The sequence below is a fragment of the Lutra lutra genome, chromosome 15 (assembly GCF_902655055.1).
Source record: "Lutra lutra chromosome 15, mLutLut1.2, whole genome shotgun sequence".
NCBI classification, from domain to species: Eukaryota; Metazoa; Chordata; class Mammalia; order Carnivora; family Mustelidae; genus Lutra; species Lutra lutra.
In genome coordinates this window covers 25,321,932-25,335,430 of record NC_062292.1, presented here as the reverse complement: position 1 = coordinate 25,335,430, position 13,499 = coordinate 25,321,932, and the positions used below count along the sequence as shown (strand labels likewise).

General features: G+C 44.7%; 1 protein-coding gene across 2 annotated transcripts in view; it reads right to left on the bottom strand.

The window, feature by feature from the left end:
- The window catches only part of ASTN1 (astrotactin 1), a 326,135-nt gene that overhangs the window by 298,865 nt on the left and 13,771 nt on the right, over positions 1-13,499 (bottom strand). The gene's annotated exons all lie outside the window — the stretch shown is intronic.

Here is a 13,499-nt window from a genome sequence, read left to right as displayed (position 1 = left end):
TGCCTTGGGTCTCTGCCCCTGGTTCCTGACAAAGGGCTCCTAAAAACCCTGTAGTTTTCTGAGGGATGAGGGTAACAGGAGTGCCTTACACAGAGCTCCAAAATCCCCTCGATTTTCCTGGGTGATGGAGCATCTTCTGTTCCGATGAGTCTCTTGTATGCAAATGGGCCACTAGAAAGACCATGCCATGACTGGATGCTTGGAACTTTCAGCCTCAATCCTGTCCTCTGGGAAAGGGAGAAGGACTGGACACTCAGGAATCAATCATGTCTATGCAGTGGCACCTCCATAAGACATCGTCAAACTATGAGATCTGGAGAGCTTCTGGGCTGGTGACCACAACCGCCTGTGCCAGGAGGATGGCACACCCCACCGCACGGGAACAGACGCTCCTGTCCACACCTTATCCCAGATACCTCTTCTTCTGGCTGCTCATGTGTTTCCTTTATTGTATTCTCTACGATAAGCAGGCAAATGTGTTCCTGCACCTTCTGTGAGCTATTAGAGCAAACCATCAAATGAGCCCCAGGGAGGGGCTTGTGGGAACCCCAATTTATCGTTGGTCAGTCAGAAGTATGAGTGACAACCTGGGGCTTGTGACTGGCATCCAAAGTGGAGGAGGGGGGAGGTCAGTCTTGAGGGATGAAGTCCTTAAGCTGTGAAATCTGCACGAACCCCAGGTATTTAGTGTCATAGGTAAATTGGAAGACACCCAGTTAGTGTGCAGAGAGTCAGAGAATTGGTTGGTGTGAGAGACGCCCCCCACCCACCCACACACATCTGGTGTCCAGATTATTGTGAATAGAGGAAAGAAGCAATGTTTTCCTTTTAGCACTCGACTCAGTGAAAGCGTGTTTCAGAAGAATGAAAGTGACACTACCAGAAAACATCTGTCAAGAATCAGCCACGCGAGACGCCTGGGTGGTTCAGTCAGTTAAGCCGCTGCCTTTGGCTCAGGTCATGATCCCAGGGTCCTGGGATCAAGTCCCGCATCGGGCTCCTTGCTCGGCAGGGAGCCTGCTTCTCTCTCTGCCTCTGCCTGCCTCTCTGCCTGCTTATGCGCGCGCGCTCGCTCTCGCTCTCTCTCTCTGACAAACAAATAAATAAATAAATAAATAAAATCTTAAAAAAAAAAAAAAAAAGAATAGGCCGTGGCTGAGTGGATGTTCTACCTTTCCCTTGTGAATATGTACAAGACCTTCTACCCCTGGATCATGTGGGCATTAGCTGTCCCCTCCAAGTGTTCCCCCAATTCAGCCCCAAGCCTCCTGGTACAGGGTGGACACCTTACACGTGCTTCATGGAGAAATGAATGGAAGAATCTCCGAAGCACAGTGTGGCCCAACTGACCGCTTGCTGGGGAAACAAGGCTGACCTCCTTCGCCAGCACGGATCAGCACCAGACAGAGAACATTTTGAAAAGAGCACAGTATGCTCGATTTTCCCCCAGTGAAAGTGTGTAGTCCTCATCCTTACGTGGATTCATTGGGAACCTCATGCATGCATTCGCTAACCATAATTTACCACCATTCTTTACAACCCATTTCTTATGAGAGTTCTCTCCTCTAAGTCAGGCTAGCTCTCCTCATGGGCAGAGAGTGAAATCAAGAAATCAACGAGCACGCCAAGGTGAGAAGGACTATGGATGCAACATATGTGAGACTTCACAGAACTCAGACGAAGAGCACAGGCTTTGGGCTCAGGTAGGCTGAAGAATGAATTGTTCGTTCACATTCCAGCTGCCTGATCTGGAGGAAGCGACTTGCCTTATGAAGTCTTCACTTCTACACTGATCCAAAGCATTTACTTCACAGAACAGCTGTGGTACTTGAGATCACGGAGGTGGAGTACTTAGCACAGGACTGGACACACAGTGTGTTGGGGGTTGCTGGGAACCTCCCTTCCCCCCAGATTCACACTTCCCTAGGTAAGAAGTCTCTACTAGGCTTGCAGGGCTGCTGCCTCTGCCCTTGTACCCCTTGCAGGGAGAGAGGAAACAGATCTGAGTGTGAGTGGAGGGAAAGATCTGAGCTGGCCGGCTCAGCCGCTCCCCTCCTCTCTCTGTGTTTTTGATGTCTGCGCGCCTGGAGAAAGTGTACCTTCTACTCTCTTCTCTATACTCAGTGGGAGCTTAGCAGGGCAGATCTCTTTCCCAGGAGGCATGACATTTAGTTTATTTTTTAAAGACTTCATTTATTTATTATTTGAGAGAGAGAGAGAACGAGAGAGAGAGAGAGAGAACGTGAGAGAGGGGGAGGGTCAGAGGGAGAAGCAGACTCCCTGCAGAACAGGGATCCCGATGCGGGACTCGATCCTGGGACTCCAGGATCATGACCTGAGCCGAAGGCAGTTGCTTAACGCACTGAGCCACCCAGGTGCCCCGACATTTTGTTTAAAAGAATGGTAGGCAAGTCTTTTGACCATAGCTGAGTTGTGTCACCCAGCATAGTTTTATCAGTCACAAAGGTGATACTCTCATTTCCGACCATCTATCTCTTGTCTCTGCCTCTCAATCGGTCCTGAACGTGGGTGATATTCATTGGGTTCACTCATCCCCAACAGTAAGTATCTCACAAATAGCACAAGGAGCAAGACCAGAGCATGGCTGTGTGCTCTGCCATCTCACCTAACTATATGAGGTCAGGTTCGTTTGTATCACTATCAAGTGGTCAGCTGGACATTACACTGTGTAGTGGCTTCCACCTGCCAAGTTAGCATGAACATGGTAGCCAATTTGCTGGGTGCCCTTCAAGCATCCAGGGGGCAGTATTAGCGTCTACCAGTATAACCAAGGCCACGGGGGACTGACCGTGCATCATTATACCAAGAATCTTAGCTCTAGTGCTCATATACACATATTCTGGTCACAGCTCCCTTTGGTCATACTTATTCTCTAGTTATTGTTGTTTAAAGCAATAAAAATAATAATTACACAATGCCAGCAAACTTACAAATTCTAGGCAACGTGGTCGGCATGTGGCTCCATGGCCACACTGCTGTTGTATTTTTTAAAATTATGCTTGTAGGGGTGCCTGGATGGCTCAGTGGGTTAAAGTCTCTGCCTTCGGCTCAGGTCATGATCCCGGAGTCCTGGGATCGAGCCCCGCATCGGGCTCTCTGGTCAGCGGGGAGCCTGCTTCCCCCTCTCTCTCTCTCTCTGCCTGCCTCTCTGCCTACTTGTGATCTCTCTCTGTCAAATAAATAAATAAAATCTTTTAAAAAATAAAAATAAAATAAAATTTTGCTTGTGGGGCACCTGGGTGGCTCAGTTGGTTAAGCATCTGCCTTCAGCTCAGGTCATGATCCTGGGGTTCTGGGATCGAGCCCCGTGCTGGGTTCCCTGCTCACCAGAGAGTCTGTTTCCCTCTCTCTCCTTCTGCCCCTGTCTCCCACTCATGCTCTTTCTCGCTCTCACTCTCTCAAATAAACGAATAAAATCTCTAAAAAAATAAAAAATAAATAAAATTATGCTTGTAGTGCCAACAGTTAGGAAATGAAATAAAAGAATAAGATAACAAATGAAGAAACAAAAGCCAAGGAAAAAATAAACGATTGAGTTAACTAGCGTTCAGGCACTTGACATTTAGAAACTGAAATCCTTCTGTTCTTTCAGAGTACCCCAGGACTTGGTATTACTTTGCAGTATCAGACAATATGGAATGGTCTGGAAAGCCAAGCAAATACAGGGAAAAATACAGAAGACTCAAGTAGCACCTACCAATCCAATACTCCCTGGTACAACACTGTCGCTCTTCACATCCATGATCTTATATAAAAAATAAAACAGGAATAACAAACAAAAGCATCTGAAACTCAGTGGGACTAAGATTTAGGCTAAGAAAAATCTTTTTAAGTATTCCTTTTAACAAAAAGCACTTTTGTACTATTGGTTGGTCATTATTTTCATATAGCAAATTCCTGACTTCTATGAACACAATGAGACTGGGGGACCTTAACTTTAGTCCTACGTCTCACCAAGTTTTCACTCACCGACAGTGAAAACGTGCACGGGAAACCAGGATTCTTTGACCCGGGAGGAAAGAGCTAAGAAATAAAAAAAGGAAGGCTGAGTTCTAAGAGTCACAAATTATTTAAAGTGATTTTGACTCCTGAGGGAGGAAGAAAAGCTGAACTTTACAAGATGGATGTGGTCAGCAAATTCCCTTCCGGATGAAACACAGGTTTTCCTAGTCTTCTGCACACCCCTCATGGCTATCTAAACTGCTCAAATAGCTACCCTGCTCCAGAGTTCCCAGTAATCACCTCCGCACAGAACCTGGCAGAAAGTAAAACTGCCAAGCGGCACCGTGATTTACGTGGTGACCTGAAGATGAAAGCGATTTTTGCATTTATATTGGGGAAAACCCATTAACTGGATAATTTACATTTCCCTCTCAAATCTCCCTTTAGTACACACCTTTCCAAGTTTGTGTCAATGTCCAGTCTGAGGGAGAACATTAACTTCCATCATCACCTCCATAATCATCAATCTGCGTGGTAATGTCAGGATCGTGGGGAAGTCAACTTTCCTACGGACAGGGGCAGGGACGTTATTCTAGGCTTGACCATCATCAACGTACTGGATGGAGAATGCAAATCATTTGAGAGAGGCACTCTGGAGCAGTCAAGCCTGCCCTGGGAAACCAGCTTCCAAGAGGCATCGACCGAAGTAGGAAGGAGAAGGAGGTAAATTCTTAAAATTTCCTAATTATGCATTTATTCTGACAGAGATTCCCACATGTCACTCATTCGAGTCATACTTTCATAACTTAATTGTGCCATGTCCACGGGCCATCTGATTACTTTTAAATTGATTTTTGCCCAATCTGAACCTTTATGACAAAAATCCATGAAGTTAATTTGGTGTATCTATTATTTTCTCATATATGTTTAAATCTTATATTTTTTCAAATGACAGCCCATGTACCACCTAGAAATATTCTCATACCAAGGCTAATTTCTTAGTTGGGGTCATTCATGACAACTGGGCAAAATGTTAATGAAGGGAAGCTCAGTGAAGGGTAGAAGAAGCACTATCTGCTCTATTTTTGAAACACTTCTGTAAGGCTAGCATTATGTCAAATACTAAGTTACGATTTATGGGCAAGAGCCTCCTTGAACCAGGTCCCACAGGTAAACAAAAATCTCAAGTTTCTTTGACTTTAGATTTAGCTAGAACTTTATCAAGTCTCTGTGGAAATTACGGTTATTATATGTTTCCACAGACTGTAACTTGCTGATGATGCCATCAGGAATTCTGGAATATGCTTTCTACGTGAGATGACTGGACCAAATATGAAGAGTATTTAAGGCTAAGACCAAAGCAGGGAGAGGAGCTTAATGACTTAGTGTTATCTCTGAGCTGGTTCAACCTACTGGATAACAACCCCAACGGTGTAGAGGCAATCTGGTCCAATTGGGAGATGCCACAGTTCTCAGATGTTTGGGAAGGTTATTTCTGATCTCTCACTGGACGCAGGACTCCACATGGGATACGATGAGAAGCCATCTCCTTCCCACAAAGACACTTGAAATTAGAAAAGATTTTCCCCAGTTGGTACGCCATAGCCTATTGGCACTTGCAAATGTATTGCAGGTGTGGTGCGATGTTCACCTCCAACCCCTGAGGTAACTGAGAGGGCAAGTCACAGTCACTAAACCAATCACCTCCAACCACGAAAAGACATGGAATATGCTTCAAGGAGACCCAGAAAGATGGTCATTTTCAGAGACCTCCTACCATGGAAACGTGTGTGAAGAAGCACTGACATTGAGGCTTTCCAAGTGCCTTACGTCCTCAACCCCCCAAGTATCTAATTCCCAGGATCGCATTGTCCAGGACCAAGATTTGAGAAACTGATTATTCTCTCAGATTCCTTTAACTGTCACTTTGGAGACATCAACCTTCAGCTCTGTTCCTGTGGTGGTCAATGAAGGTGAATATGCCCTTGGATTTAGAATCTCTGCCTTAACGTACCTCAAACTCTTCCAAGTGGGTCTAGAACAACAGCCATACCCCTTACCTTTAATCTCAGAACCCTTAGGAAAGAAACCAAAATTGTTTTAAATGTCACCGTTTTGCAACTGGTCTCTCCCTTGACCTTTAAGTAATGGTTAACAGTGCGCCCACCTTCCAGGCTCCCTGTATACCTCATCCAAGTTCCTGAAGAAAATGACTGAAGGAAAGCACTTCTGTCAACCAGCGCCGGGAGGCACCACGACTCCAAGATTCCCCATCACTCACTTTTTCTTTCTATTAGAAATCCCCCCACGGGGCTACCCACAGCACCACTACTTGGTAGAGTTTATTATCATGTGTCTATAAAGCTCTGTCCCCGGAAGGAACCACAAAGACCTCTTAACAATTCAGTAACTACAAACAGAGCTCCAGTAGAATGAGGAGCCCTTTGAGCCTTCATTATTCATTTGCTCATTCATTCACCAAGTATCGCGTATCAGAAACGAACCGGTGCTAGGACCATGGGCCAGAAACAACAGGTGGACAAACTAATATGTTGCTCTGTGGGAAGTGTTGGCAGGTAAAGAACTCTCCTAGGCATCTCAGGGTCAGCTCCTAGCTGAGGTGCCACGTGAGCCAGATCAGCCATTCTCAAACCTCTGGGTCTCAGCAACCATTTTTCTTCTTAAAAATTATAGGAACCACAATGATATTTTATGGCTCTATGTGGGCTCTGCCTATCAGTGGTTACCGTATTTGAAGCCAGAACTCAGAAATGTTGTAAATAATCATTAATTCATCTAAAAACAATAATAAGAAATCCATTCATTACATGTTAACAAAAACCATGTATTTTATGAAAAAAAAACAGTATTTTTATGATACAAGAAAGGTGAGAGGAGTCACATCATCTCACGTTTCAAAACTCTTTTAAATACCCAGCTACAGTAAAGGACAGTTGGATTCTTTCTCATCTCTGCTTCTGCATTAAATATACTGCAGAATATTTTAGCTGAAGCATATGAAGAAAATCTCCCAGAGTGATGAATCTAGAAAGGGAGGAGTCTTTTAATAACTATTTCAGGAAATTGTGGATTTTTTTTTTTTGATAGTACACCAAAGCTCAGTAAGTATTAACTTCCTAAAGGTGAACGACGATGTGGAAACAGAAATCACACATGGAAGATTCTGTATGCTCTCCGCTAAAGTCTATCGTCCACACTGAAATCTGAATGTGCTTTTCTACTCAGGCACAGTTTTAAAACGTTACGCACTGGTCGTTTTGAAAATAGTGGCTCGTGGATTTCCACGCATCTTCCAAATGTTGGCACAGTTCGTTATACCACTGCAAAAGCTCTCATTCATGAATAGCATTACTGGTCTCATGAGTCAAGTCTGTAAGTATTGAAAAGCTGTCAAGCTCGTTGTGGCATTCACAAGTTGTTATAATATTCCATGGTTTGTTTTTTTTTTTTCCTCTTGAAAGCTTGTGTTATCCTTGGCTACAAATGTTGTCAGTTATTTTCCAAGCTCACTTTGTTCATTTTCAAGAAAATGTCGGCCAAATTCCCAAGTCTGAATAAATACAGTTCGCCTGTTCAGTCAAGCAAAAACTGTGGTCTACGACAGAAGCAGATAGTTGGGCTCGCAACTCAAACACTCGCAGGTCAGCTTCTAGCGGAAGTCGTGTGTGTGCCTCCCATTTCTGTCAGTTAGAATACCAAGAAACATGTGCTTGAGGGCCAACATCTAGAAAATTAGTAACTGTGATTGCTTCATCTAGGACAGCCCCAAGTAACACTGGATTTGTGACACAACTGTTGAGTGTGGTGAAAAGCCAGACGGCTACCAGTATGGTCTGGCATGCCTGCACGGATTCCCGCTGAGACACCTGCAGCTTTTCCCACCACTGCTTTTGCATCAGCGCAAATATCAACTCAGTGAAAAAGACAAATAAGGTCTTTTTTTTTTTTAAGATTTTATTTATTTATTTATTTGTCAGATTGAGAGAAAGACAGAGAGCGAAAGAGAGCGAGCCCAGGTAGGCAGAGTTGCAGGCAGAGGCAGAGGGAGAAGCAGTCTCCCCGGCGAGCAAGGAGCCCGATGTGGGACTTGATCCCAGGATGCTGGGATCATGACCTGAGCCGAAGGCAGCTGCTCAACCAACTGAGCCACCCAGGCATCCCCAAATAAGGTCTTAATATTACGAAAATAGTTTTCGCTTCAAAGAGCCAGTAAAGGGGTCTCATCATCCATGGATGTTTTATGGGACACTTTAAGAACACCGACCTAAACACCAAGTCTCCTCAGGAAGCAGCCTGGTGAAGGTCAGTGCGACCAAGCTCGATGTGTTCTCACAAAATACATGTTCCACGCCAAACAGCAAGACTGTACCAGAAGCAGAGGATACTGAGATGATTAAGAAACTGCCTGCCTGTGGGGCGCCTGGGTGGCTCAGTCAGTTAAGTGTCCAACCCTGGTTTTGGCTTGGGTCATGATCTCAGGGTTGTGAGATGGAGCCCTCCATTGGGCTCCTCACTCTGCAGGGTGCCTGCTTGGGATTCTCTCTCTACTGCTCCCTCTGCCCCTCCCCCAGTTTGCATGTGTGTGTGCACATGTGCACACATGTGTGCACTCTCTCTCTCTCTCTGAGGAATTTATGCTTTTGTGGGTTAGGCAATTGGTAAAGAAAATAATTTTAGATTTACAGAGTATTACTTGGCAAGTGTGCACAGGGTGCTAGGAGAACAGAGAAGGCAGAGATCACAACCAGGCAGAAGAGGAAGTTGTACCTAAGATGTATACAGAAGAATAAAAGGAACTGGGGGGAGGAGTAAAATAGAGAGTCATAGGTCAGCCCTCATGATATATGAAGCAGAAGGGACTGAAGTGACTCCAAAGTTTCCTCCTCACTCTCCCTCTCTCCAGGCTGTCTGGGAGGACGGCCTCAGCTCCAGAATGGGCTGATTCGTTGAGCTGAGCAGCTACTGCATCCCTCTTAGCACAGAGACTGGGCCAGGGACCGGGAGGCCTAAGTCAACTCACACCAACGAACTGCAAGGTGTGGCTTGCAGGGGGCTGCTGGGAGAGAACAGCCTCCTTCCTCTGGTGCAAGCTCTCCAAAGTAATCCTGACTCTTCCTCTGGACATATCCCATCCCAGTGTGGTACCTGCAACCGCTACAGCTGTTTTATGACCGGTCCGATGATGCAGACCACACACGGAAGAGGCCAAAGCCATGAACTAAGGAAACATGAAGTCGCAGCCCTGGTGCCACTTTCACTGACCTAAGCCAACAAATCCCTTTTATCATGGACTTCAGTTCAAGTTACGTTTCCTCTTAGTTATTATAATGGAAGAATTCCGAACTAACATGAGGTCAATCTGACACCGTAGCAGACAGGTAGGAACCAAATCAGGGAGCAACTTTCATGTCTTGCTAAGAACCATGAGCAGGTCCTGGGAGCCAATACGGTATTATATGCTGGAAAATAATAAAGCTTCTGAAGGTGCCACCAGCTGATATGGAAAGGACCCTTTTGTCTTTATGCTCCGTCCACGCTGGCTTTCTTCCAGTCTTCCAAGGTCCCTTTCTCCCTTTGCGTTACCCAAGAAAAGGAGGAGACAATTTCGAGGAGCAGCAGCAGTGGTAATGGAACGGTGGGTGGGACCGTTAAGATGAGGACAGAAGAATGGTCCCTGGATGTCACATGGTCCCCAGGGCAATGAAGCAGTCCAGCAGGCTAAATGCCACTCTGAACAGGGAGACACTGATCAGGTGCTTGCTAGGAGAATATACCAAGAAGAGGGCAAATTTTTTTAAGATAGGGAAGACAAGACTATAGATGGAAGGGAGAGAGCTAGGAAAAGGAATGGGCAAGACAAAGGAAAGATCTAGAACAGTGGGAGGATAGACACAGCGAGGCTCCAGAAGAGGCAGAATTCTTTGTTCTATGAATACGGAATTGTCTTTTTTATTTCTCACTGCATCCTGAGAGCGTGGTATCGTGACCAATACCTGGCAGCTGCCGAAAAAATACTGGCAGCTGGAAATGAGATGTTAAGAATGAATGTGGGGGACGCCTGGGTGGCTCAGTTGGTTAAACAGCTGCCTTCGGCTCAGGTCATGATCCCAGCGTCCTGGGATCGAGTCCCGCATCGGGCTCCTTGCTCGTCAGGGAACCTGCTTCTCCCTCTGCCTCTGCCTGCCATTCTGTCTGCCTGTGCTCGCTCTCTCTCCCTCGCTCTCTCTGACAAATAAATAAATAAAAAAATCTTTAAAAAAAAAAAAAAAAAAAAAGAATGAATGTGGAAGTAGGTCTACAAGTTTGAGAGTTGGGGGATATACAGAAATTATGCCTGATTTTTAGATAAAAAATGAGGGAAGGTCTTATGCTACATGAAAAGATATAGAAATTAGTTTGGAGATTAACTATCTAAAGATTTGATGGGGCAGGGGTGCCTGAGTGGCTCAGTCGTTTAGCGTCTGCCTTCAGCTCAACTCATGATCCCGGGGTCCTGCAGTGTGTAAGAGAGAGCAAGAAAGAGCTGGGAAGAAGTTTCTGGTAGGAGTTGGCCAGTTTCAGAGCGGGAGGACTTGTGTTGTTGTGACCACAGTCACTAGTGAATGAAATGGGGTTTTGAAGGTCAATGAGGTGCTGGGAAGCAAGGAATTTATGAAGTAGGAAATGGGATCTATTGTCTACATCAAGGGTTGGTAAACGGCGACATGTAGGCCACTTGCTTATTTGTGAAAATGAAGTTTTAATGGGACAGCCACAGCCATTCACTTTCTTAGAGTCTGTGGCTGCTTTTCTACCACAAAGATAGAGTTAGGTAGTTGCAACAGACCATATATCCTGAAAAGCCTAAAATATTTGCTATCTTGCCTTTTAAGAATAGGTTTTTGACCAAGGTCTACATAGTTCAGGAAATGTGCTTGGGTGAAGGCAGGAGATGAAACAGAAAAAAACAGAGGGGCAGTACCAAGAATAGGGAGAAGTAGGGGCAGAAGGTGACAAAGTTGAAGGTGCGTACTTTCAAAAAGGAAGGGTCTTCTGGAAGGAGAGGAGAGAGTATGGGTCTAGAAGGCTGGTTCTTTACTTTTTTGACGTTCCTGTGACAAAGACTGCCCTTTTCCCCAAAAATCTAACCTCTCTTTCTTTCTTTCTTTTTTTTTTTAAGATATTATTTATTCATTTGGCAGAGATCACAAGTAGGCAGAAAGGCAGGCGGAGGGAGAGGAAGAGAAGCAGGCTCCCGGCTGAGCAGAAAGCCTGACGCGGGGCTCGATCCCAGGACCCTGAGATCATGACCTGATCCGAAGGCAGAGGCTTTAACCCACTGAGCAACACAGGCACCCCTCTTTCTTTCTTTTTTTAAAGATCTATTTACTTATTTATTTGAGAGAAAGAGAGAGAAAAGGAGAGAGCAAGAGAGAGCACGAGAGCAGGGAGAGGTGGAGAGAGACTCTCAAGCAGGCTCCCCGCTGACCGTGGAGAGCCTGATGCAGGGCTCCATCCCAGGACTCTGAGATCATGACCTGAGCTGAAACCAAGGTCAGACACTTAACTGCCTGAGCCACTCAGACTCTCCCTATCCTGTCTGTCTTTCTGCCTAGAATTTAGGTTGAGCACATGGTCACCCAGCTAGGACTGAAGATCCCAGCATCATTTTCCTGGACTTAGAGCATGTGACAAAGTTCTCACCAAGGGTATAGGAACAGATGGGATATGAGCAATATTTATCTCACTGGTTTAAACAAAAAGAATATTGTCACCCTGTACTTCTGACCCTCTCCTTCCTATAAGTAGAAACACATGCTGGTCAACCTGCTGGTCCAGGCAGGAGAGGACGAAACCTGGGGGCGGGGGGAAGAGCGGCAAGACAGAAAGAGTGCGTGGAATGGAGCTGCCCTTCCAAACTGAACCCCTCCCCTTGGAACTGTCGTCTGCAAGAGAATAATTTTTTCTTCTTCAAGTTATTTGTAAAGGTCTCATTGTTCCAGAAGATTAACCTCTTTCCTACTTACAGTATCCCTTTAAAAATCTGATTAAGGGACGCCTGGGTGGCTCAGTTGGTTGGACGACTGCCTTCGGCTCAAGTCATGATCCCGGAGTCGCGGGATCGAGTCCCACATCGGGCTCCCAGCTCCATGGGGAGTCTGCTTCTCCCTCTGACCTTCTCCTCGCTCATGCTCTCTCTCACTGTCTCTCTCTCAAATAAATAAATAAAATCTTAAAAAAAAAATAAAATAAAATAAAAATCTGATTAAGCTACAGACTCTCTTTCTAGGAAATTGCACTTACACACAGATTTTATACTTAATGGACTCAGAGCCCATTCATGATGCTGAGGCTAAGAACACTTGGTACGGAAGCATCAGCAAAGAAAAGAGAGAATGGCCACCCCTCCTATGTGCTTAGAGAACTTTACAAGAACGTGTTCAGAGGACACCTCTCAACAATGTAGTCCACTTTTTGCCACTGTATCCTTTCAGACTATATTCTGATTAGTACTAAACTGAAAAGAGCCAGCCAGAGGACACTGGGAAACAAAAGAGAGGGGACATGGGGAAGAGAAAAAGGTCAAGGCACAGGATGACATTATAATGGGGAGAAATGAGTGAATATTAATTTCCAAAACTGAGGAGGAAAGTTAGATATACAGAGGGAACAGGACAATCTGAAGCCACCTGTCAAGGTCACTGGATATGCCCTGACTTGCACTGTACATCTCCGGATGATGCTAATATGTATACAGGTTTTTTGGGAATGCTGTGTCATGGAGCTACATGATGTGGCAGGTGCACTTAAAGTCTTTCCTCACTATTTAGAGTTCCAAAAGCCACCAAGAAACTAGCAACAGTGAAAGAGTCTCACCAAGCATTTCTATGGTTTATATCCTTAGCTTCACAGTCCCTTAACTAAAGGCTGTCAACTTTTGACATAGGTCCCAAAGATGGCACTAAAATATTGCTCTATTTAAGAGAAATAAATAGACTTCCTTTATATGCACTTCCTTTCTTCCATTTTGGATTTTACACTTTCTACTTTCTGTTCCCTTCTGATGGAGCTCATAACTTGTCCTGAAAACTGAGAACCCTCATGATTACCAGATTAAATCCCACCATCCTTTAATCTCAACTCAGGATATTTTCTCTGGAAAGAATTTCCCATTATCCTGTCTCATTTAGTAGTTCATTGTTGACTAACAAATCAACCAGTTAATTTTTAACTCAGTCATTACATTTACCACACTTTGTAGGACAGTGGCTCTGGCTACTGGCTTTATAGATCACTTCAGTGCTATATAAATTACTCTAGAGCAAACAGAGAAAACTTAAAAATTATATTATAAAGTAAATGTAAAATTGATACCAAATCCTGCCAAAGAATACACACAGAGAGAAAGAAAATCTCAGGCTAACTTTACTTGGGAATTCTGGCACAAAATATCCTTAATAAAATATTAACAAACAGAATCCAGGAACACATTAAAGGAATAATTCACTGTATACCCAGTGAGGGTTGTTTCAGGA